This window comes from Lonchura striata, chromosome 1 (assembly GCF_046129695.1).
Source record: "Lonchura striata isolate bLonStr1 chromosome 1, bLonStr1.mat, whole genome shotgun sequence".
NCBI lineage: Eukaryota > Metazoa > Chordata > Aves > Passeriformes > Estrildidae > Lonchura > Lonchura striata.
The window spans coordinates 33,939,684-33,964,478 of NC_134603.1; the positions used below are offsets into that span (position 1 = coordinate 33,939,684).

The 24,795-nt window shown below is 37.7% G+C and overlaps 1 protein-coding gene across 7 annotated transcripts in view; it reads right to left on the minus strand.

Moving 5' to 3' along the window:
* SULF1 (sulfatase 1) overlaps positions 1–24,795 on the minus strand; it is a 301,035-nt gene that overhangs the window by 64,298 nt on the left and 211,942 nt on the right. The gene's annotated exons all lie outside the window — the stretch shown is intronic.

Below are 24,795 nucleotides of genomic sequence, written 5' to 3' on the forward strand. Positions count from 1 at the left end.
AGTGAAACTCAATGTTTAGTTTCTTACCTCTGTTGTACAGCAAACTTTTTCAGACAATGTTGACCCGAAAGTGCAGTCATCCTGACTGTGCTGAGCAAACATTGGCACCAATGTGTTTAAATAATCCCCCACCACACGAAACTGCAAGTTCCTGACAATTACACCTCAGTGCTAATAAAATTTACACTAATCCAAATGGCCATTAACAAGTATTCTTCATTTCAACCTGTCTGCTCCGTATTAGTATTTAAAAAAAATCCCTTTCCTCTAGCATGTTTGAGGCACCTTAGGTCTTTGCTAGAAATAAGAGTATGAAACATTCTCTTCCCACTCTTAACATTTTTATTCTTGATGGATAAAGGAAAATACCAGGACAGATTTATACATATAAAATTAATTATTCAAGTTTCATTGAATGGTTCTTATACAAGAGTACAGCAATGCCATGTTTTATTGCTCATCTTTCAGTTTTGCATATGGCAAATCTTTATTAAAAGGTGATCTTTGACAACTTGTCTTTTTACAGACTGTTTCCCGGTCCTAGAAGGAAATGAAGTAAAGAAAACTGTCAAAATACAAGGTTAATAGGGAAGACAAGGCTGAAATATTTGTGTTGGATACTGGCTGGTAGCATATAAGTGCCCCTGCAGATACTGCAATTTGTCTTAAGAAACAGACAAAAATAGGAGAAATTCTAAAAAAGAACTTTTCAAAGTCACATGGGGAAGCAAATAGTAATTTTTTTGTGTTAGGAAATCAAGATGGTACTGCAAAATACTTTTTTCTAGCCAAATAAACAAGTGCTGATCTAACTTCTATATGGGAATTTTAGAGTATATTTTTCTTATAGAAGATACCTATCATAACCAAATTTTAGTTAGTAAATTAATGAAACCAGAAGAATCCAAGGAAACTATTTTTTTTTTCCACAGAGGCAGAAATACATAGTTTGCTATCACTTTTCAAGGAATAAAATCTGAAAACTTGCATCTTTAGTTGTTTCTATGCAGTTAGTATTATAACATGCAGTTCAGGGTTTTATTGGCATGGAGAATTAATTATCCATGAAACTTGATTTACACTGGCAGAGCACTGCAAAGAAAGGCTACAGTGCCACTTTGTGTGGTGTGGCATAAAAAGCTATGAGGACTTTATTTCAAGGTCTCATAAGAGAGTATCTTTCAGTGATTTAGCAGAAAAACAAAAGGCAGAACAGTATCTTTTGAAAGTCTGTAGACTTGTTACTCATTTTCATCCAGAACTGTTCAAGATTTTTCATGGCATTGACTGAAAGTGCTTAGTTTGGAACAGTATTCAAAAAAGGAGCATTTGCCACTTTGTTCTTATGTCCACATTTTCACTTGATTAATTTAAAATGCCATTTTGTGTTTGGCCAATAAAAACTGTCCAGAGTCATGCACTTTGTTTATGAAACAGAGTACTGAGTATGCACATGAATATGCCATTATAAATTTTAAAGATATAGGAACTTATTCATATTTAATAATCTAAAAATGTGTTTTCCACATATCATTGCACAGGGAATTTGTCTTATATAAACACATTTTCAGATGTGGGGAGAGGAGTAATGATACTGGACATCTCCAGTACTATGTGCTATCCAATGCCCCATATAAGTAATTCACAACCAAGGGGTAACAAAGGGCAAAAAACTTTGTCATCTCTGCATTGTTTTCTTTTGAGCATGAACATTGAGGCATTATATTATCCAAAGTCACAGATTAAGGCCCACTGTCCTAGTGGCCTTTCCTTTGAAACAAGAATGGATCAGAGAATAAAGGAAACAGTAGTAATAAAATAATAATACTAGAAATAATGACACTGTAACTGCAGAGCTTAAGAATCACAGAATTATTAGGGTTGGTAGGGAACTCTGGAAATCATCAAGTCCAAACCTCCTGCCATGGCAGCACACAGGTGTATCAGTCACTACCCCCAGTTTTGTACCATCAGCAAACATGAGGATGAGAATTCTGGCTTCTGTTTCCCAGATATTACTAGTAAATATGTCCAGTGAATTGAGAATGTAAGGTATCACAGGGTTCTTAAATCAATAAACTTCTAATGCAGCACCTTTTTGTGTTGTGCTCTTCTTTACTATCCACCATCCTACAGATTTGATCTCTGCAATTAGATTTCTCCGCCTCCATAAACTGACATAGTTGTATGTAATTAAGATATAGTTCACAAACAAATGTGTTGCAACTTAGGACATTTTTAAAATTCTCTGACAAGTGTAAGGAAATTGCACAAAAATATATTAAATACATAGAAAAGAAGCAGAAGACCTTGTCATTGCAAGTGTTCAGTTGCATAGTTTGCTTTATGTAAATTATAATCTTGGATAATTTTTTTCTTATAGGTTTCTCTGATAAATAAATGGATAAAACCTCTCAAAGAAACAAATCCTTGGATATCAATCACCACAAGAAAACTAGATTTGCTCACGTCAAGCAGAAGAGCATCTTCCTATGTATGTTACCTCTGACCTGCTGACTTGACAGTTTTGGCTTTAATGAGCTTTTTTTACAGGAATATGATCCCAGCATTCTCTGTTTCCTTAAAATCTGACTTTCAATAAGAAAAAGAGAAAGGAAAAGGACAAATAGAAAAGCTCTCTTGATTCAGAGTTGGGATTCTGCTCTTGTCAGTGTTTTTTAATTTCCAATGTGACCTTGGAGATTGGTCACTTTGCTGGGCACCAGCTCAGCATAATTTCAAAAACCTGCCAGTCTGCCTGTAGTGCCAGAAACCACTGTCAGTGGCATCATGTAAACTGGAGGTGGCTTCATCCATCATGACCCTACAAATGTCAGATTCAGGGTTTACAACTACTATTATAACTACCATTGTATGCTTTAAATTGAGATGAGTCCACCTGACATTGCTGCTGTTTTTGAGAACACTTTGCATACATGGAAACTCCAGGGTGAAAGAAGGTGAAAGGGGCTTCCCGAGCCACACACATACAGATTCTGTGAATCCTTGATGTTTGTGTCACAGGGTGGATGGACCTCTCCAAGTCTCACATGGTCTATATTGTGAATCATAACAAGTGTATGGTTTGAGACTCAACAAATTTAGCAACTTCATAAGATTAGTAATTGCATGAAGATTGTGCAGACAGATCGAAACTACATAATAAAAGGTCAGGGAGGTGAGATGTTCACTGCACCGAGCAACCCAGTAGTTCATAGGTCTTAAATCTCTCCCTTAAATCATATTGCCTTGACAACTAGAGGGTTGTAACACCCTACAACCACAACAGCAACTCTCACTTTCACTAATACAGTGAAGCACTTCAGTGGAAAAAGCTGTTGACAGATGACTGTTTTAAGTTTAGCAATGTTAAAGCTCTTCTCACATCTTACTCTTCTATCTCATATTTAAAGGCAAACACTACAATCTCAGACTACCAAGCATGCTGCGTAAATCTGCAGGTCAGTTTCCTGTGGGAATATTAAGCCTGCAGCCATGGGAAACACATTTACAGTACAGCAGAAGTCAGGAAAAAGCAAGATTTACCACTTTGTTTTAAAGGTTAATCCCCTAATCTAGGTTGTAAAGTACAGGATTTACAGTGAACACAAAGAATGTAGTTCCTATCTGGGTCTAATCTAATCATTATCTATTGGATTTCCAACACACTTAGCTAATCAATCAGATATCTTCTCCCCTTTCAAATGTAATCTGTGTATTCTAATGGATGGATCCTCAGTGCCTCAGGCTAGATTAATTTAAAGTAACTATAATTTAAAGTAATTGCAGGTAGGGAGAATCATAACCTTATATTACGTTTTTACATTGTAATTTCGCAAACAGTTACTGACAGGAAAGGAAAAAGCTTGCAGTGACTTGAAAGTGTAATGCAGGCTTGCTAACCCACTTTTATGACTTTGTACAAGTTAGGGGATATCCTTAGTAGGTAGAAGTTTCCAACATTTCTTCTGATTGGGTGAAACAACAAACTACAATAACATTTTAAAAATATACAAGAGAAGGCAAAATTATCTGAGAAAAGAAAAACATGTATTTCATTTTGATGCTGCTAATATAGCTGAACAAAACATTAAAGAAAATAAAAAATAATGTTTTTTATATTAACTTCAAATCTGTGGAAGTTTCAAAACAAAATTCCCACATATTTTTTTTAAGAAGAATGCCCACTCTTAAGTTACGAACTTCTAATCATGTGATGTTATCTAAATTTATTTCTCACTATCTGATTTACTTTGTTTTAGATTTTCATATTTCAACACAGCCAAGGAGTGCACTTGTCATACAAAAGAGCGTGGTATAATTGAGCCAGATGATGTGCCCCACAAGTAAAATCAGCCATTCATGAAAGCTGGTCACCAGAGGCCATTTCAAACAATGCACATTTCAAAGTAATCTAAAGTAATCCCTTTTTTCTACTGATTTGGTTTCCAGGCAGTCTTAAGCACATGTGTGCAGCAAACAGGAGGCTTATTAAAACCTCATGTTATATTGGAGGCTATAATGCCATTGCCTTGTCATTGAATTCCATGTCTGTTAGTCTTCAAAGAGAGGGAAAAAAATAAATTAAATTTATATGCTTATTACACATGAGTGTCATGATACGTGCAGTTTATTAGCACTTGCTAAATAATTAAGACTGAGCGAGATAATTAGATGCATGCTAGGCTCCAAGCAGTCTTCTGATATCAGATTTTTTTCATCTTTAAAGGAAGTAGCTTTCCAGCTAGAAGGTAATATAATTACTAAAAGACTCCAAATATTTTTCAAATATAAAAACTAAATTTTGTATATGAGGGAATCTCAGGTAATTTTAAAATACTATTTTAAATCCACATATTTTTGCTATGAATAGCATAATGCCTCACTTGCCACTTTAGCAGTGTGGGGCATTATGAAAATATACTACACAATAACACACTGACAATTCAGTAAGTAGCCTTGCAACGGGAGATCATATCACAGAGGTGAACTGTTGCAGATGATAGATAAATATGATTGTTCATAAATAATACAGCTAGGATGAGAACAGTTCTCCCAGTTGGCCGGATGACACCCCTGCCTTCGGATGAGTCCTGGGGTGAAATGGGCTGTTCCATCCCATCCCCCACAAGATGTATGGCTCATCCCACACCTCTGTACCCTCCCCTAAAACATCAGAGTCTGTAACCCCATTGGATATGCCTCATCCCAACCCACCTAGGAGCCCCTGATAAGGAGGCTTTGAGGGGCCACGCGGTCTCTTGGAACCTCTTCCCCCCTCTTGGAACTTCCTCCCCTCCTGGAACCTCATCCCCTCCCTTGGGGCTTCCCGTCTCCTAGAGCATCCTTTTATCTCTCCCCTCCCCCACGCTCTCAGGCCCGGCCACGTGCTGCGTCTGGGAGCACGAGGCAGGACCCTCCTGCACCCCCAATAAACCTCTTTCCCCAAGAGCAAACTTCAGAGATCTCTGCCTCCATTCATCCACACCGTGCTGGAGCGTGGTATTTTTCCTTAGTGAACAACAGCAACACATTTGCATGTGTCTTTAAATCCCTGTTTTTAAGTTTACTGGCTTTAGAAACTGTGCAAGACCATAGCTTTCCACATCCCCTCTGGAGAGAAAACCCTTCATTTAAAAAGTTCTCTTTCTAGATGTGTTTACTTGCCCCCAAATGTCTGCTGTCACAGGGAGGGGATAGGGTAGGTGGTGCTGCCATGGGGGTGGGTGGTCTTGAGAGGAAGATGAGCCTAACCCATGGCTGCCCTGGCCACTCTCCTTGCTGGCTGACCAGGGGAAGCAGCAACAGCTCATGGGCATCAGAGGAGGTGATGTAAGGACTGAAGGGGGAGGAATTGCCTGTATGAATCTACACAAGTGCGCGTATGGAAACAGAATATGTCACCTGTATTTCTAGGAGAGGAACTCAAATACATTTTTAGTTGTATTGACAGAAGATGGACTACTCAGAAACACTGTAGGACTTTAGACAGGTGCCCTGGATAGCCAGGGGAGTCAGGCAGTTCTAAGTGCTTTTGGAAAACTTCTTTTATTATACTACAGTGCAGAAAGTAAATTTATTTTTAGTGCCAGAACTTTGTGTGCTTAAATACAGTGAACATGTTCTTGTGTACCTAGGTCCACTACACGTTGTATGTGGTGTCTGTTGACTTTTTCTTTCACTTTCAGGTCTGGACTCCTAGCCTAATAAAATTTTTAAATATAATCCCATTATATTCTAATGAGTTTTACTTTCAATAAGTTCAAACTGAACATAATTGGCCTGCTAAGATATGCACCAATGCCTCAGGTCCTGAGTTCTGTTTTTAAAGCAAGATCTCTCCTACTATGCTACTTCTTGTCAAGCAGTTTTTCCAGTCCTGGCACAGTATAAATTCTGCCTTCACTGATATACATGTAAAATCTCCTTGACAGGCCAAGAAATGTGTTTTTCAAATAAACTCCTCCCTGACAAACCTGTAGTATAGAAAAACCAGCCTACTATTAATAGTAAACAGACAGACCAAACATAACAATTTGTTACAAAAACAAAAAACCAAAAACAAACCATGCTTCATATCCTGTTCCATAAAGACTAGTCAGCAAGGAAGATGCATTGACTTGAGGCACTGCTTGGAACAACATCACCCTTACTTTTAATCTCAACCTTACTATTAATCTCCTTTGTAATCAGGAAGCCCTTGGAGTTCCCAAGCTCCATTTTCTGGTGGTACACAAGGTAGAACCCCAGCTACCAGGAGCATGGGGGACTAGTGTCTGCTATCACAGAGATCCTCCCAGTCCCCTCGCCTCCCCTCACCTCTCTGTTCCACCATCCCCACTCAAGAACACACCTGAGTCTGCTCAGGGAGATTTGCAGAGTGACCTGTAACTGATTCACCATGGGAAAACTCAGTTTAGTACAGGAATGGCAGCAAATATGAGCAAGGAGTACAACTGACGGCTTTTACTGCCAAACCAGGTGTCTAAGACTTAGTTAACCTCTGATATATGTCCTGCTGTGCAAATGAAATAAGCCTTGTATTCAACAGGACTGCTCAGCTCCTTAAAACAACTTCCTGCAGGCTCTTCATTCCTGGTGCAACAATATTTTAAGATCTATGGTATCTTTATTTCAGAAAACATCTAAGCATCAATAGTACATGAAGAAAGGCCAAAATGTACAAAGCATCATAATATTGGCTTTCATCTGAAAAGTCATGTCAAAAAAGCCTGAAATTAGAGTCACATTTCCCGATTCAAGGACAGAATATACCATATACAGCTTTTTTGTCTGAGGAACACCAATTATTCCAACTTGAATTCTGAAAAACCATTCTCAAAGGGCTGTTTGAAAATGCTCTTCAGTCTGAGATCTAAAAAACTCAGGAATGACTTCCTGAAATTATTCTGTGAACAACTTTATCTCAGAAAACATTTTGAAGGGATAGCACATATAAATGCACCTTCATTTTCCTAGTGAAAACGCCTGGGGAAACACTTTCTTCATCTTTCAAGTACACATACAGGTATTTCAATTTCACCGTACTGGCTTCTGTAGATGAGAGAAGAGTCTAAAGCATGGAAGATGAAGCTGACTATATTGAGGCAAACATTTTTTTTGTTTCCAATGCCCTTCTTATTAAGCAAAGTTTCTATTTAGCAATGAAGAGGCATGATTTTATATCATCTTTATTTTTTATAAATATAGATAACTGTATATCTTTATATATGATTAATTGTAAGCCTGCTCATGAGCCCAGATTCTACTCAGGTGCTCAGCACATACTGAATTATATTTTCTAGGAGTGGTGGAGCAGGCAGTCCATCTTATGTCGCTACACTGGACTGTGCATTATGCAGAGAGAAGGGAAGACGGAATGGAAATTGGTAATCATTAGGCAGAAGCTTCTGAATAATGCAACATGGATCAGGAATATCAAGGATTAGGATGTATAGGAAGTTGGCCCCAGAAAATTGAGAGGAGTTAGAAAGGCAAAGATCAGGACCATAGCGTTTTTCTTCATTTTGTGTAGGAAGGAATTTGAGAGGCATCTCATTTTACAGTGATTATCAAACATCAATGTTTGCTTTACTGGATGGTTGGGTTTTTTTTCCCTACATTCAGATAAACTGTTCTTACATGAAAGGTGTCTCATAAACGGTCAATGACCTAATTCAGGAATGTTTAGACCAATAGAGAATCCGCTTCTCTGTCCTTAGCAGGCTCAGCTGTGAGGTCAGATCAGGCTGCTCAGGGCTTTACCAGGTCATGTTTGAAAACCCCAAGGGTGGACACTGCCCAGATACTCTGAGGCCCTATTCCACTGCTCAGCTGTTCTGAAAGTGAAATTTGTTTTTCTTTAGACCCAGTCTGAATGTCTTCTATTTCAAGTTATGTCCGTTGCCTTCTTGCCCTGTCCTCCTACCATGGATGACTGTTAAGAATGAGGCTTTCTCTTATCAGTGACCTCTGTCTAGTTGGACCCTCCAGAGCTGCTCCTTCTCCAGGCCAAACAACCCTTCTCCTCTAACTCCTTCATTTGGGACAATAACTGCAGCACCCCAGCATCTTGATGGCTATCTGCCAACAGATACTCTCCAGTTTACACACTCCCATACTGCAACCTAGAGCTGGACAGACTATTTCAGACAATCCTAGAATTTAGGATATAGTAGCATCAAAGAACAACATCTGCGTCTGTCATTGCCCACAAGTCTGAGACCCTTTCTATTGGCCTTCTGTTCCACCCATTTAATCACTGTACACAGTTTATAAGAAATTACTGAGATTTGTCCCCCTATTTAGAATTCTTAAATGCTGAAGGCTAAATTTGGTTTCTCAGTCAAAAGAACTAGCCAGAATTTCAGATTTTATCCTTGTCCTTTGAAATGGGGAAAAGTCTTCCAGTTATTTCAGTGGTCATTTCTTCAACAGAAATGAAACCTGATTTAAAAATACTTTTAGGGTTTTTTCTCTTCTTAATAAAAAATTAAAGCAGTTGGGACTTGGAAAGAAAGTACAACTTTATGTATGAGAAAAGAGAGATTTGAAATACCCAGGCCCCATGTAAACGCAAAGAGCACAGTTGGAATGAAACAAATGATCTCACTTGTTTCTGATGAGCTGGGTGGTGTAAATGTTTCATACTAACCACATTGCACACTCATAATACAGGAGCTAATTCATCTGCCATGAATACATTCCTGTATATGTTGTCCTTTAAAATAAACAAGCAAAAATGAGTAATTTATTGAGTTAAATGAATAGTTTTCCAGAGGGACCCCTTGTGTCCCATGACTGATTTTAAAGTCTAAATGAAGGCAGCTTAAATGCTACATCTTCTGTCTCACTATGTGAAACAGATATTGCTTTAAAATATGGAATTTCAATTTTTAACACTGTCAACAAGTTCCAATTGTTCCTTAAAATATAATTTGGACTGCTTATTTATTTCTTGGAAGACTGCAAAACACTAAACACAGGGCTGCAGATGGTGAATCATGACAATTTCCCAAAGTCTCTATTGCATTGCATTTGCAAGACATGTTTATTTCTAAATTTAATTTAAGAAATTTCTATGTAAAATTTGTAACTATAATAAAGCAGTTTTATAGGAAGTCTCTTAAAAAAGGAGTAAAATCATAACAAGCTCTGCATGCATTAAATTTTACAAATAATTTTTATATTTTATCTTAAAATCTATCAAAAATGTACTATTTTTTGTGAGATGTCATTATGATCTGTTAACCACACAATATTTAATGTGTTTCCCAGAGTTTTTCTACCCTAGAAATGAGGTTATTAATTTGCATTTGTTCTCATAGAATCTTCCCAAAAGTACAGGTTACTCATGGAGGCAAGCTCTGATCATAAGATCCTACCAGTAGATAGTCTGAGACTCAGGATCACAGGTTTCTTATATTTATACAGACTCCAAATAAATTCCATCCAAAATTAAAGGTGCTTTCCATGGCTTGCAGTGAAGAGCAAACGCCTATTGAGCAGAAGCTTCAGAAAAAGTCTACATGGAAGCCATGGCATAATCCCCACTGTTTGCTGCAAAAACATTTTCCTTTGTGGCAGAAGAATTCAGAACTGAACATAAACACAGAAAAATTTCAGGACTGAAACCATGCCGTAATTAGTGTTTAGTGTCTTGATGCATATCTGGAGATGGCAATTTGCACATAAAGAAAATCAACACTGTTTGGGAAACCACTTACTGTGGTGGTGGTGGTGGTATGCAGAGAGGCACCACAAAAGAATTCCACATTGCAGGAAAGATGATGCCCTAATAATACAGCATCTTCATGTATTTGTTCTTTTATTCAAGTTTATAAAGTGTTTTTATAATATTCGTGGCTCTTCTCACCTCCTTTAAAATCAAGGTGGTTTTGAACACAAAACACACCCTAAATCCCCTCCCAACTTTGAGGATGTGGGTGACAGCACCCACAGAGCACAAAGCATAATCCACACTTTGTCCCCTGTTGAAAGCTCCTAGAAACTTATCTTTTCCCCAGCCTTGTATAATATGGTCAGATTATAGACATGTTTAAATTTGGTCAAAAATATATCAAACATTTCAGGGTATGAAGAAGGAGAAAGAATCTGAAATGAAAAATGCATTGTGCTAAAGTATCGTATGGCACCAGCTTATGTTTCCATTATCTCCTACATTTAAAAAGTTCTGTTGACCTGTCAGAGGCATTTATGTTAACACTGCAATGATTTGTTAAACTCTTGCACATTTCCTCGCTTGATTTTCCTTACCAAAATAGGCCTTTATTACAATATTGAGTTACATATTCCACTTTTCACAGGGTAGAGCCAGGAAAGAGATATGACAAAATGTCTGAGCGTTGGCATCTGTTTTCTACACCTGCTAATGCAATTTTTATGTATGTGCAAATGAAATCCTCCTGTGTTTCCAACAACACCTATGAGCACATTTTCAGGATGCTGCATGGGCCCTGTGGGTCATGGCCAGGAGCAGCTGGGCAGGATTTTGGCAGCCTGTCCCACCCTAGCCCACAGCCAGCAGTGGGGTGTGAAGATGGCACAGCGGCAGCCCCAGCTCCCTGGGCATGAGGACAGGCACAGGCCATGCTGGGAAATGCCTGGGAGGAGTCTAGGAGCCTACAGGACTCCATTTCAGGGCTGGAACAGAGTCCTGTACTGTGGGCAGATGTAGGAAGCCCTGGAGGGCTGAAACGGAGTCCTGGGCATAGGCAGGGAGCTGAAGGTGCTGGAGGGTGGGCAGGGACCAGCAGTGCCTCACGGCTGTGACACGCACAGCCAGCAACAGGATCAGTTGTAAGTGCCTGAACAAGGACCTATATGGCTGAATGAGAATCAAAACTGGTGTCTGTAACTTCAGGAAAGTTTCCCTAAAAGTTGTATTTCACCAGGAAATTGTGACAGGTAAAACCACAGAATCAGCTAATGTGTGTGCAGCAGTGTAAACAACAACAACCAAGACCTGTGATACAGTAGAATGTCACAAATCACCTTTACCAGCATGATAAAGAGGAGCCTATTTATTATAAATTACCATATCTTCTATGGTTTAACATTCGGTTCAGCAACTATGCAAAATTATAGAGGTTTTAGCTTACAGGTGAGGACACAGTGGGAAGGCAATTTTAGGAAGCAAATAGCTGTAACCAAATAGCAAAGAGCTATTGCTAATACATTTTCTTTTTAGCATGAAATTGCTTAAAACCAAGGCAGCTGATTGACTAGTGTGAATCAGATGGATCTCCTAGACTGTGTGATGAATGTCACAAGTTAGCATCTAATACCTGCCTTAGGCTTGAAAAACTACTCCTCATGCCATCTGTTATGGAAATATCCTGTTGAATAGGACTTTTGGACAAATTTTTAATCTGTCATTCTCTGTGTCTGTAAATGATACATGGAATATAACACTTCCAGTATTTTTTAATGTTTTCTTACATAATGTTCATAAAAGTTATGTAAGAAACTTCATAAAAGTTCATGATTTACCATGCAAAGAATTAGTTAATTGATTATCACTGGTATTAACACAGTAGCACTGAAACTAAAATGAAGAAGGATCAGCTTGGGTACTCTGACTTCGGACTAAGCTTTTTGCTTACTCTGAAGTGTGAGACTCAGATGGAAAACCTTTACTTTTCAATCTGAAAATAAATTTCAACACAATTTCATGCTATAGAAAGAAAAAAAAACCAAAACACTGGAAGTCTTTTGTTTCCATTGCACTGTGAAATGAAAAAATAAAAAGAATCCTTGAAAGCTAAACTGTGATCCTCTGGCCATCTTTACTCTTAATGAAAGATATAATGCAGCTCATACATCCCTATAATATTAAATTACAGGACTCATAAGTACAAGGCCTGACTTAAAACCCAATGATATTATGACTGAGGATGTTATACCAGACAGCGCTTTCTAAACCAACACCATTCATTAATTTATTTTGGATGATGACATGTCAAGCTAGACAGGACCATGAACTTGGATCCTTCATGATCATTCAGGTAAGACTTCTTGCTGATATATTCCACAACTCACATTCATCAACCTTGCATTTAAGCTAATACTGTCTTACACTTAATTAATCTCTTTACTTGTAAAATGATCACACACTATGCAGAAATTAAGAGAAATTATAACCTTACAATGCCATACTAGAGTCAATGTTCAAAGTAAAACCATAATTTCACTTACTGATCTGTACAGCAGTAATGTGAGACAGACTGTGTGTCCTGGTTTCTTCTGGGATAGTTTTCTTCCTAGTAGCTGGCATAGTGTCATGTCTTGGGATTAGTACCAGAACAATGTTGATAGCGCACTGCATGTTTTCAGTTGGTGCTAAGTAATGTTTGTACGAAGTCAAGGGCTTTTCAGCTTCTCATGCTGATGACAGTGAGAAGGCTGGAGGGGCACAAGAAGTTGGGAGGGGACACAGCCTGGACAGCTGACCCCAGCTGATCCAAGGGATATTCTATAACACACGGCATCATGCTCAGTATATAAACTGGGGGGAAAGCTGGCTGGAAGCTGCTGCTTGGTAACTGGCTGGATACTGGTCACCAAGCGGTGAGCAATTAATTGTCCATCACTTGTTTTGTGTATTCTAATTCTATTAGTATGAGTGTTAGTAGTATTATTATCCTTCTTTACAGAGTCATTAACTCTCTTTATCTCAAAACACAGGTTTTCTCAATTTTACTGTTCCTATTCTCTCCCCCATTCTGATGGGTGTAAGTGAGCAAGCAGCTCCATGGGGCTTAGGAACTGGCAGGGCTCAAAACATGACCTTCAGTTATGTAAAGTGTGCATTACCTTAGGAGCTAAATAAGGGGACTTGAAAAGATTTACTGATATTTACCTATCTATTAATATGAAATTTTCTTTTTGCAGTCTTCAGCTGTGATGTGGTTCTCTGCCATATAGAACTATGCAGCCATCCTTCTACGCTTAAATCCTCAACACTCTCTTTGAAGACAAAGTGGTTTTAAATTGCATGATCTATAGGGCATTCAGACTTCAGTAATGAAAGTAACAGTGAGGACCAAAATATGCTTCCTGCAGTGTTGTGGGCTATCTTGGTGGTTACATGATGTTAAATAAGAGCATCACCTGTTGCAGCAAATGCAGCACATCTTGAACAACTGTAAGTTAGCACAGTTAGGCCAGATGAATTGCTGATCCCATAGCCAGGTTATTGGTATTACTTAGCTGCTTTATTCACAGGTAGACTCCAAGCTGCCACAAAGTCCTCACAACAGGCTTGTACCTTTATGAGAAACGCTTCCCAGCATTTGAACAGTAGTTACCATCTGTTGGGGTTTTTGGTTCATTACTGGCACAGGCAGTAGGACATCCTCTTCTTTCTCACCATTGTATTTGAGTCTATCTAACAATATCAACTCACATCTGAACCTAATTTTTCTCAATCATCTTTCCCTTGCCCTGGAGCAGGAAAGGAGTTTAAAATGACCATCAGCATAGAGGCAGGGCTCCTTACCAGAGAGAAAGCAGTATCTCACATGGAAAGAACCAGGTATGGCCATTCTAGTGAAAAAGTTTGTCAAGTATAATTTTTCCAAGTCTTATCTGTGCATGTAACACACCAAAAGTTCAGTAAAAGGAAACTTTTGGGATCAAGTAATCAAAGTTTTCTCTAGTTCCACAGACAACTATTACTGATGTTGTAATCTCTGCTGACAGTGTAGTGTCTCCCTCACAATTTAGGAATTATTCTGTCTTGAACTAATCAGTGGTTATGATTCTTATTACTTTTCTTATTCTTTTTATTAACCTAGGAAATTACATTGACAGCTGAAGATGGGATACACGCATTAGTTAACATGCAGCCTTCTTTATTTACAAAGGGTTCCTCAATTCTGCAATTTTCTTCGGATGCTAGATGGTTATGTATTCAATGAATAATTCCTGCCTTTTCCTCCAAGAAAACCACATAATGTATGCACATCAAAGCCCTTGTCGATAAGGAATTAGCTGGGGATCACCCTGTGGAGGGTCTCTCAGTCTATGAATACTACTAATAAGGTAATAAGTATGAGAGTTTCCTCAATATGTAATTGCTTACTCTTCATCTCAGCAGGCTTTTCTTTACCTAATCATCAGCAAAATAACCCATGTAAATCACAGAATAGTCTAGTTGTTTGATCAGTCCCTTTCTTTGTGTTAGCCCTTTGATATTTAACCTCCCATTTCAGCCAGCCTCACAAGGATGTTTTCCAGTGAAACAGTATGTCTCATTTGATGCTATATTAATCATTTGGAGAGAAGGTGCATGTTGCTAGGCTGGCAGTAAGTGTATGCATGTGAAAGCAGGGCCAGTCATGAGCCACAATGAGTTTCTTCTGCAGCAGACCAAGAGCCCTTCATCTTTATTGACCTAGGGAGCAGGTCAGATATGATGGCTGCTATAACAAAGACATTTCTTCAATGCAAAAATGCCTTTGCAGTCACACCACCTAATCAGTCTGAAAATCTCAATTTTATTTGTCTTTAAAATACTTCAAGATAACAGCATAATATGACTGACATGCTAGAGGACAGGCTAATACTCAATCTTTTCCAAGCCATTACAGACATGTAAATTAAATCTAAATAGAGATTGTAAGCCTTTTGACAAACTCTTAAGTAATTTTCACCTGCTAACTAAAGCAACAGCTAGCTGCAGAGGAAAGTAGCTTCACCAGATAAATAAAACTCTCTGTCTCTATTACAAAAAAAAAAAAAAAAAAAAAAAAAAAAAAAAAAAGAGAAGAAAAAAAAACACCAAAGAAGCAAACCAAACCCAAACAAAAACCCAAGGAAACTCCCAAACAACTCAAAAAAGTTCTTGTGGTAAGCAATGGGCTTATAGTGTCACTTTTTATTCTGCAAATATTTTTTTTCACCCAGCTTGTGAGATAGCAAGCAAACTGCATACTAATTATAGCACATATCCCTCTTATTTTCTGTGATCAATCACATGACAGTGAATTGTGTGCAAGTGGATGCTGAAAAGTAGTAACTTAGGATCAACTTGGATGCAGGTAAAGGATAAAAACTTTCATGTGAACCACAACAAGGAAAGGATAATACTTTCACCATTTTCCTATCCTAGGGGCACTTTCTCCAGCCTCACCTGAAGAATAAAATTTCTAAGGTCACCATAATGAAAAATTAATACCCTAACACTTATGTATGTGTTACATTGGAGGCAAAAACTTAATACTTCAAAAAATTAAACTTTAATTTACATTACAATTTCAAAAGAAGAAAAATCTAAGATAATTAATGAACTTTTCAACAACAGAATAAGCTCATACCCACAGAGATACATGACACTGTAAAACTACTCAGAGATTAGGGTTTGTAAGTTGTGTGGCAAATATTATAGGGATCTTAGTTTATATCCTGTTTCATGGGATGAAAAGGAGCGTTTAACTGCTTGGCTCCTGCTGTTTTTGAATGAAAATGCAATGCTTCATTAATATTTATCCCTTTTTATTCTAACCCTACTATACATGTTCTCTTTTGGGAGTTTCAGGAAAACCAGCAATTATCACATCAAAGGTCATCAGTCCACCAGGGAAACTTCAATCCTTAACTGGTGGAGAATTGCTGCAGCTTTTGCAAACATCTTAGATCAGGCAAGCGTTTTCCCTCCTCCTTTCCCTCCTGTGACTCTTGTTGGTTTTATTTAATCAGCTTAGAAGACCTCTTTAGTTTTCCTGTGATGCCATACACTATCCTAGACATCAAAAAGATTTTTATACTGATGTCATATTTATACAGAGGGAATAAAATAATAACAATGATGATTTAACCATGCTGCAGAAGAGGTCCAGTCTGACATGGTCTGAAAGACTCTGCTTAGATTTCCCAAAATATATTTTTGTTAAGATCTGTTCTGAAATTATTTGCAACACTTTTGCTTACTTCAATAGCAACAGCAGCACTAAAGAAAGAAGATGGTCCATCTGGATGAAAATGACAGAGATGTTCACTTTACTGCACAGCAGTAATCAGAAGAACCACCAAGAAATGAAGATTTTACTCCTGCCAACAGCAAGTGTTAAATAAATATGTCAGTCAAATGCCCAAGATAAATCAAGAAACTATTTTCAAAATAATACTCTTTAAAAAATTAATAAATTCTGTGTTCATGTTACTTTTGGCTTCCTAGCCCCTAAGATTGTGCATTTTGAAACTATTTTTGGCAATCCTAGGTACTAAAATGTGTTTATTTCTTTCTTTCAAATTAGAGATAAGTTTTCCTAGAATCATATGATGCCAAAAATTGAGATGTCTGATAAAAGAGAATGAGCTAGCAGCGCTAAAAATATGCTTTCTTTAGGACCGTGAAAGATGGATCTGATGACACACAATGGGAAGGGCACCACATTCATCTGTGTTTTAAACCTCACTGGAGAATGGATAACCAAACATCATTAATTCTGAGTATTACTTTTTTGGACTCTCATATGTTTGCACAGTGAATTGATTTAGGTCAGCAGGAGTCTCGATGCTAATCAAAACATGACTTCACTGTCATGTAGCCTGCTAGCTTGGGCAACTTACCTCCACTAAAACAAAGTATCATTCAGTGCTTAAAAAATAATAAAAATAAATTCTAAAAAAAATCAATCAACAAAAATGTCAGGAAATATTGCTCCACTTTGTTTGAAGTATCATTTCTTTCTGACTACTTTTTCTGCCTCTGATTCTTGGTACAAATCCTGTGGTCAAGTCACTTTAGGTAAGTCTTTTCTACTTTATATGTGAAGCTGTGCAGGGAATTGTTTTTAAGATATTGTCAAGAAAATCTGAATAATTTTATCCAACTTACTTTTTTAATGTAATTAAGTAGTTGGTTTAAATAAAAAATTTAATCCATGCTCCTCAGTGCCTCCATTAATGACAGAGAATCAGAAGGAACACTCCCATGTCCCAGGCCAAACCAGCTGTATGATTCTGAAGCGTGGTTTTCACTTGGATAGAAGTAAAAAGTTTTAATTCCATGTGTCTTTACTTTAAAATAAAAGTAATTTCCCATCTAAGAAAGTGGGATGTCACAAAAGAAGCCACAGAATGATATGATTCTGAAATTTCAGCCCTTCTCTGCTTTGCAGCCATCTTATCAAGATATGAGCTGGTATGTACCTCCTGCATGAGAGCGTTCCCTTTTCGTTAAACTGTTTTGGTGAGGATCCTGTCCTTTTACTCATTTTGGTAGGGCAGAAGTGGGAAACAGGCAGAATAATTGTTTATTCTCCAGACAAAAGAAAACTGCTGTCCAACTGTGTGCTGGCAAGGCTGGGAATAATGGTATTGCACTACAGCTTCACATCACATAATTGCCTTAAATTCTTTGGACACCTTGCTAACGCAGGGCTTCCTCTACAATTAATATACTTAAGGTGAATATAGTAATTTGTTTTTACTGTGCTTTTGTATTACTGCACCTGGTCCTCAGGTATTTAAGGATTCAGTGAGGTTGGCACTGCAGTTGGCAAAAGTAAACTCAAGATTTAGCTAGGAACTGTTTTTTGTATATAAAATGGACTTTGTTAAAAATTGACATGAAATGTTAAACATTTGGTTTGTTCAAATATCTAAGTGACTAAACATTTGAACTAGACTTCAGAACACGAATATTTTCAGAGCAAAATATAGTGTGCTGAGGAATTTTGCCTATGGCTATGGTATGAATGAACTAAATCATCCCATAAGAAAGACACATTTCTTGCATCTTCCACTCAGCATGTAAAATAAAGGAATTCATATAGTATAGCAAGCAAGCTTTTATTGAAGCAGTGAAATTTTATTGTTTTGTTTCATGATTAGTACATTTGGTCACACTAGTATTAGCTTCTTAATTCCTAGTTATTGCTCTGTTTTTAGTTCTGCTCAGTTTGGTACAGTTCAGACAGATTTGACAGAGTAAAAAGAAGCTGCAGAAGCAGCTGAAAGTTTCAATCCAGTGGACTGAAAGTTCACTCAGGTGAGCTGAAAGGAAACCACTGGATAGAGATAAGGAACACACCAAGGGTCTGTCAAGCGAATGCTAAATATGCTAAACTGCCCTTAAGTTAGATCCTTAAAGTTGAAAATGACAGCTGAAACCACAAAGGCCTTTTAAAAAAGTTTCTGCTGTTAAAGCAGAGACATGATTCGTCTTGGATAAAAACCCTTGTCCCATCAAAGCTCAGCTGCAGCACTGTATCACAGGTAGCTATGAGGTGTTAGAAACACACTGAGGCTCTGAAGCTACTGCAGAACATTTAGCTCCAGGAGACTTACAGACAGAAAGGATTTGCTAACCAAAGCTGTTCTAGATGCTGTGATAAGCACTGAATTTTGTCTATAAAGAGATGATTCTGAACATTGTACAGAAAACACTCTGTTTTCTGAATTATCAGAATTCTACAGTTCTACAACAGGGGTAACATGAAGACAGATTAGTTTGTTAGTTACATACATACATTTAAAACTTCTGAAGCTTTAGGAAAAGATGTGTTCTCATGAAAGAGGCTTTCTTTTTCCAACAGGCTGAGGAAATTAAATTGAAGAATACAGTATCTGGATTACATCACTGTAAGGGCAAACAGTAAGGACACTGTAAGGACAAAGTACATTGGGTTTTGCATTTTAATCATGTTATAGTGTGTCTATACACTACCACAATCACAGTGAAATAAAAGCTCATGTGAAATACAGTATTTTTACTTGTTTTCCCCAGTTACTGCATATTGCAAGACTGTTGCTTGTCTAGAGACAAGACTGTGACTAACTGATGATTAATTAGTTTAACTTATACTCTCATCAAATTCATTACTTTCCTAAGTAATTTCTTAAATGACTTAGCTCATGTAGGCAAACTTGGGCAATTATTGACATAATTCAAATTATTAAACCTTGTAGCAGAAAGGCTCAAAGAAATACAATCAAACTGAAGTCTTACCAAATGTGAAGTTTTCTCTGGGGTCAGAGGGAACATATTTTGCTGGCTTCACAGAGCTTTCAGAATCTGTTCCACATGGTGTGTCTTTGGTCCTTATTTTGATAAGAGAAGATTGAGGGACTTACCCAGGCAATTAGCAAAGCATGGTTGGAACTACCTGTATTTATGGCAGGTCCCAATGCATTTAACAGACAATACTGACAGTAATTCCCTTCTCAGGTTAAGTGGTGTCTTAGTTCTGCCACTGCTTACATTAAATGCTAGGAAGTTTGCATCAAAATCTTCACTACAGTTATGATCTAGAAATACTTTCTGTATGTGATTGTTACCATCTGGGTCAACAGCAGTGTATTTTGTCAAATATCAATCACAAGTGGATCAGACTATACTCCAGTGAAAAACAGAACCATCCCAATATAACTCTTATTCACCTTTCAAATTGTGAGACTCAATTAATTAATCTTTTTAGAAAGTTATTGATGATTGCTATAGAAATCAAAACTATTTACAGGCCATAGAAATGTTTTCTTCAGCACAATTAAGATATTTTTCTTGTTACATTTTCTCTAGTTATGTCTCTGTCTTGTCCATGTATTTTCTTTTCCATTGTCTAACAGAATGTTTGAGGTTTCTGGTGTTATTTATACACAAGATGACATTACAGTTTTAGGACCTCTGCTGCTTGAAATAGGACCTTTGAAGGGAAAAGTAAAAATACAGAAATAAAAGTCATAAAGAATCTTATTGAATTATCCAAAAGTTTATTGATCAGAATTCTCTGCTCTTGACAAAATAAAACCAAGGGCCTCTAGGAATAACTTTGTTGGAAGTGCCTCCATCAGATGTGGAAGCATCATGCTTTAAACTTAACAAATTTCACAGCCACCATAAACCTCTAAGACTTTACAAAGTCTGAGGCTAGGCTTTCAAGTTTACTCTAAAACATATGTGTCTCACTGTCCTGTAAAGAAACTACATATGAATGAGTGTTAAAAGTTTGGAGAAATTGAAAAATTAGTGCTGTAGTGCTATTCCATAGGCTTTCAAGAGCAGTTCAGGTCAGTGTCAGCGTAGGATTGATGCAATGAAGTCTCTTGATGTGAAGCACATTTTAAAGATGAATAGACATCTTTAAAATGGATTACTTTTTGGCAGCCTAGAAACCTCTATCCTATGAAAACTAAATAAGAACTAAAATCCCCTCAATCTACAGCTATCTAGAATTTACTTTTATGATTGAACACAAGTCCATGCAACTCCTCCAGTCACACCAAAAATACATGCTAGTTGAAATTAAAATATTAAAATAAAATAAAATAATTTAAAAAAATTTAAAAAAATATTTTTAAAACAGGACCAAACTGTCTTAGTACAGTGCTCAGTGCTAAGCACAGTGCCTCCTCTAATAAATTGCAAACTCTTCTTCTAGAAAAATGGACCATGGCTCAGAAGCAGCTGATTCACTCCCTCCACCCTTTGTCACCTGTCAGATGGATTGCCACCAAAGCCAGCTCCACTATGGGTTTGGCAGAGCAGCATTGAGCCAAAATTAATAAACTCCAGCTGGATACAGGTTGACACCACAAGCCTCTGTGTTTCCCAGGGAGCTGGCTTACTGTGGAGCCAGATAAGATTTATATGGGCTTATGATCTTCAGTTCTGTGTAACTCAAAAGCTGCTGTAACAATTATAGACTTGAGATGCTCCTGGAAGGACTTTAAAAACATTCATGCATCTCTCTGCTTCAGCTGATACCTGTGGCATGAATAATCTGCAACACATGGATAATTAAGTGCTGACTGTATCCTGCTTCTGAATGGGTGCACAACCAACACACCTAGTGAGGCAGTGCTGGGACAGAAAAATTTAAGAGCTCTGAGCTGAAAAGAAATTAAAACCCTTCTTTATTCCTAGGCTGTCAGCAACTTGTTTTGCACAGAAAAACAAGAATGAATCTTGTTACTTAAAGGAAGGTCAGAGAGTCAGATTCACCTCTGTGCATGGAATCAAGCATGAAAATTTATGAATCACTTCAGGTCTGTTTTGACCACTTGGCAGTGCTCCATGGGTCTTGGGATCAGCCTCTCTCGTGGTATGAACACAGCCCCGAGGCCTCCATCCTACTTAGCGCTAAACAAGTGTGGTACTAATCATTATTTGGAATTGTTCAAATTCTACAGGACTAGCTCTCTGACTTCTGGTTTTAATATTTTCATTGGAAATGAGTAAGTGTAATTGACTTATGTAATGCTTAATGGGAGTTAGCATTACTAAATGTTTACTGACCACCCTGAATATATTAAATATGAAAAAATAATCTAGAGTTACTTGCCTTACGAATACAACATATATATCTCTCCTGTGATAGGTAAATAAAAGTAAGTTAACCATACACTGGATTTTAATTACACCCGATGGCTACATAACAGAATAGGAATTTATTCATGTTACGATCACAACAGTTTAAATTCAATCACTGTCTACTTCACACATACATCTGCATCTTCTTAAATGATTTCACAGGATAGGATTCACCTCTGCACCACAGACATCAAGATTTAATTATCAAAATGTTGGTAGGAGTTTAAGTTCTTATGACAGTCAGAGGACAATCTAGCCTGTACAGTTAGGGGAACCTGGAAATTATTTCACTGTCCAGGTGCAGCTCTCCAAGCTCCACTGGCTGTATTGACTCAAATGCTATTGCCTATACTGGGAGTCCAGATATTCACATCCTAGTGTCTAGGTGTCTTGATCCAACCCAGTAGATGAGATAATTAGTGCCCTTATGTGAGCTATTGCCTTACCCTTTTTACAGAAAAGATATTGAAAAGTGAAAAATTGAAAGTTTTAGGATATAATCAACCTACCATACATACATAAAAAAAAAATCTCCCTGGTGATGCTCCTTCAAGTTGTATGCAAAGATACAATTATTACACAAGTACAAAAGTGACAGAATAAGAGGAAGAAGATTAAATAGCCACACTGAGGACAGATTAATACATTTTCATAATTTCCCAGCTTGTGTCTGGGGAAGCAGTGATTGTCACAAGGCTAGAAGTGACACCTATGTCTTCACTGATAGCTACTTACAGGTGCACATACACATTATTTTCTTATGCATGCATTTAAAACTTAGTACACTTATTTTCTCATAAAAGGAGAGAAAACATATTAATGTTTTGCAATCTGCAGTTCATATGAAAAATACAGGCTTGTATTCATAAGCAAAAATTGCAACCCTCAATACAAGCAAATAAAATGCTGTTGCCTTTGGAGGAGTGACACTGACATAAGATTACACTTGCAGTACTAAAAATATTTATTTACTGCTTTTCCTTATGCTTTAGGGAAGTTATGCCTGAGTACCCAATGCTACTGTGAAGGAAAGCATGGCCAGTTTTGTCCTCTAATATTTTTTTTGCTTTTTTCTGAAGCCTAATGCATCAACATACTCGATGGTGGTCCTTTCCCCTTTCTCTGCTCAGCTGTGCTAGAAGGCTCAGGGAGATGTCCAGATCCCAAATTTGCTATTAAAAGCTTGAGGGCAAACTATATTGCATTTTCAGGTTGTATTCAGTCTCATCTTTTTGCTACTTATATTTCTTTTTGCCAGTTTTACGCCTTTTACAACTTTCTACAGAGTTAAAAATGCAACTAAGAAGAGAATAAAAAGGAAAAGACTCAGAGAAAAGTTTATGGACTTTAAAGTTATGTAAACTTCATTAAGAAAAAATGTGACTAAAGGAAAAAGAGAAAGGAGGCAGTGAAACAAATAACACAGAAGTGAAAAAGGCATGTCCATATACAGATCTGAGCTGATTAAGCTAATCAGGTTCAGTTAAATCCTTGCATAGGCACTTCTAGGAACTGTGACACATATACAAACAAATTAACAATCTCTGTCAGTACTTGGGTCACTATAGCATGAACCACTGTGCTTTTCAGCAAGTACACAACAAATCACGTCAGTGCCCTTTCAGAGAAACTTGGGGGCTTAACATCACAAGAGCAATTAAAATAATCCATACCTATCGTGCTGCACAGCTTAAGATACCTCAAGTTCTTTGGAGACCTAATGCTGGGCTTCTGGGTCTACTCAGTTGTCACCCTGTCTGTGTTGCACTAATTGCTTGAGATCCTGCCTTTTAGCTAAAGCTGCTTGGGAGATGCAAAACAGGCATAATTCTCCAAAGGACTCCAATTTGTGAGGCACATACTATTCATGGAAAATTCATGGGATGTTGGGGATCCATCAGAAACTGGAAGTCTCAATTTCAAGGGTTCCTCATCATGAAGACATCTGGAGCTCCAGCTCCAGTCCCAGGAGTGTTCCTCAGTCACCAGGCAATGGTGACAAGAGTTTAAATACAGCTCTTCTAGGAAGCTGGATCAGGTAAGATCCATATGCTGGGGAGCGGGGTGTGGGGTGGGGTGCCTTAGTTCTGCAGGTTAGATCTCTTGACATGGTGATGGGTTGCTGGCATTCTTGACACATTTCTGCTTCTTATCAAACAAAAATTTTGGAATAATTAGGAAGAGCCTAAGAGCAAGCACTGAGACTGAGGGCATGACTTCAGGTTTCAAGCATCTGTTTCTCAGAGAAGACTGACTGTGTCTGTGTTTGTGCAAGAGACAGCTGTCTGGGGTATCCATCCCCTTGTCATCCACTATAAGCTGTTATCATTTCCCCTTACTCAGATCTCATGCTGGGAGGAAAGAAACCTACCCAACAGATTGTAGGTGTCAGATAATACTTAGCAAATTCTGTTCCCAGAGCATTCTGACCTAAACTCCCTTTATTGCCTTTTGCCTTAGAGAACAAAACTTTTCTCAAAGCACTCTTCATCACTCCAATGCACAGGAGAAGTCATGTGTACTCTGTGATTGTTTGGGAAGTTTCAGGCTCCCATCTGAGTGGCTTAATGTATTTTCTGATTACCTGTTAGAGATGACTCACAACGTTGTGTAAATCTTGGTATTGTTACACGACTTATTTTGTCACTCAACAACCCAGGAAGGAGCCAGGAAAGCAGCACTTCAGCTCTGCTCCTGAGTTTTAGCTATTTGAACAGGCTTCCTTCCTTAAGACCAGTGCTTGCAAAGTTTCACAAAAGCTGTTGTTTTTCATAACTGTAATTGTAAGTCTAGTTTGATCTACCATACCTAAACATATTTTAAAAAAAATATTCTTAGGGCTAAATATATAAATGATTCTTTCTCTTTATCTGAAGAAGAAAAAATTTTCCACCCATGTAAAAATTGTTTGCTATTTAGCTAAGGGCATAAACATTCCTTTGGGAGGTCTGAGCTAA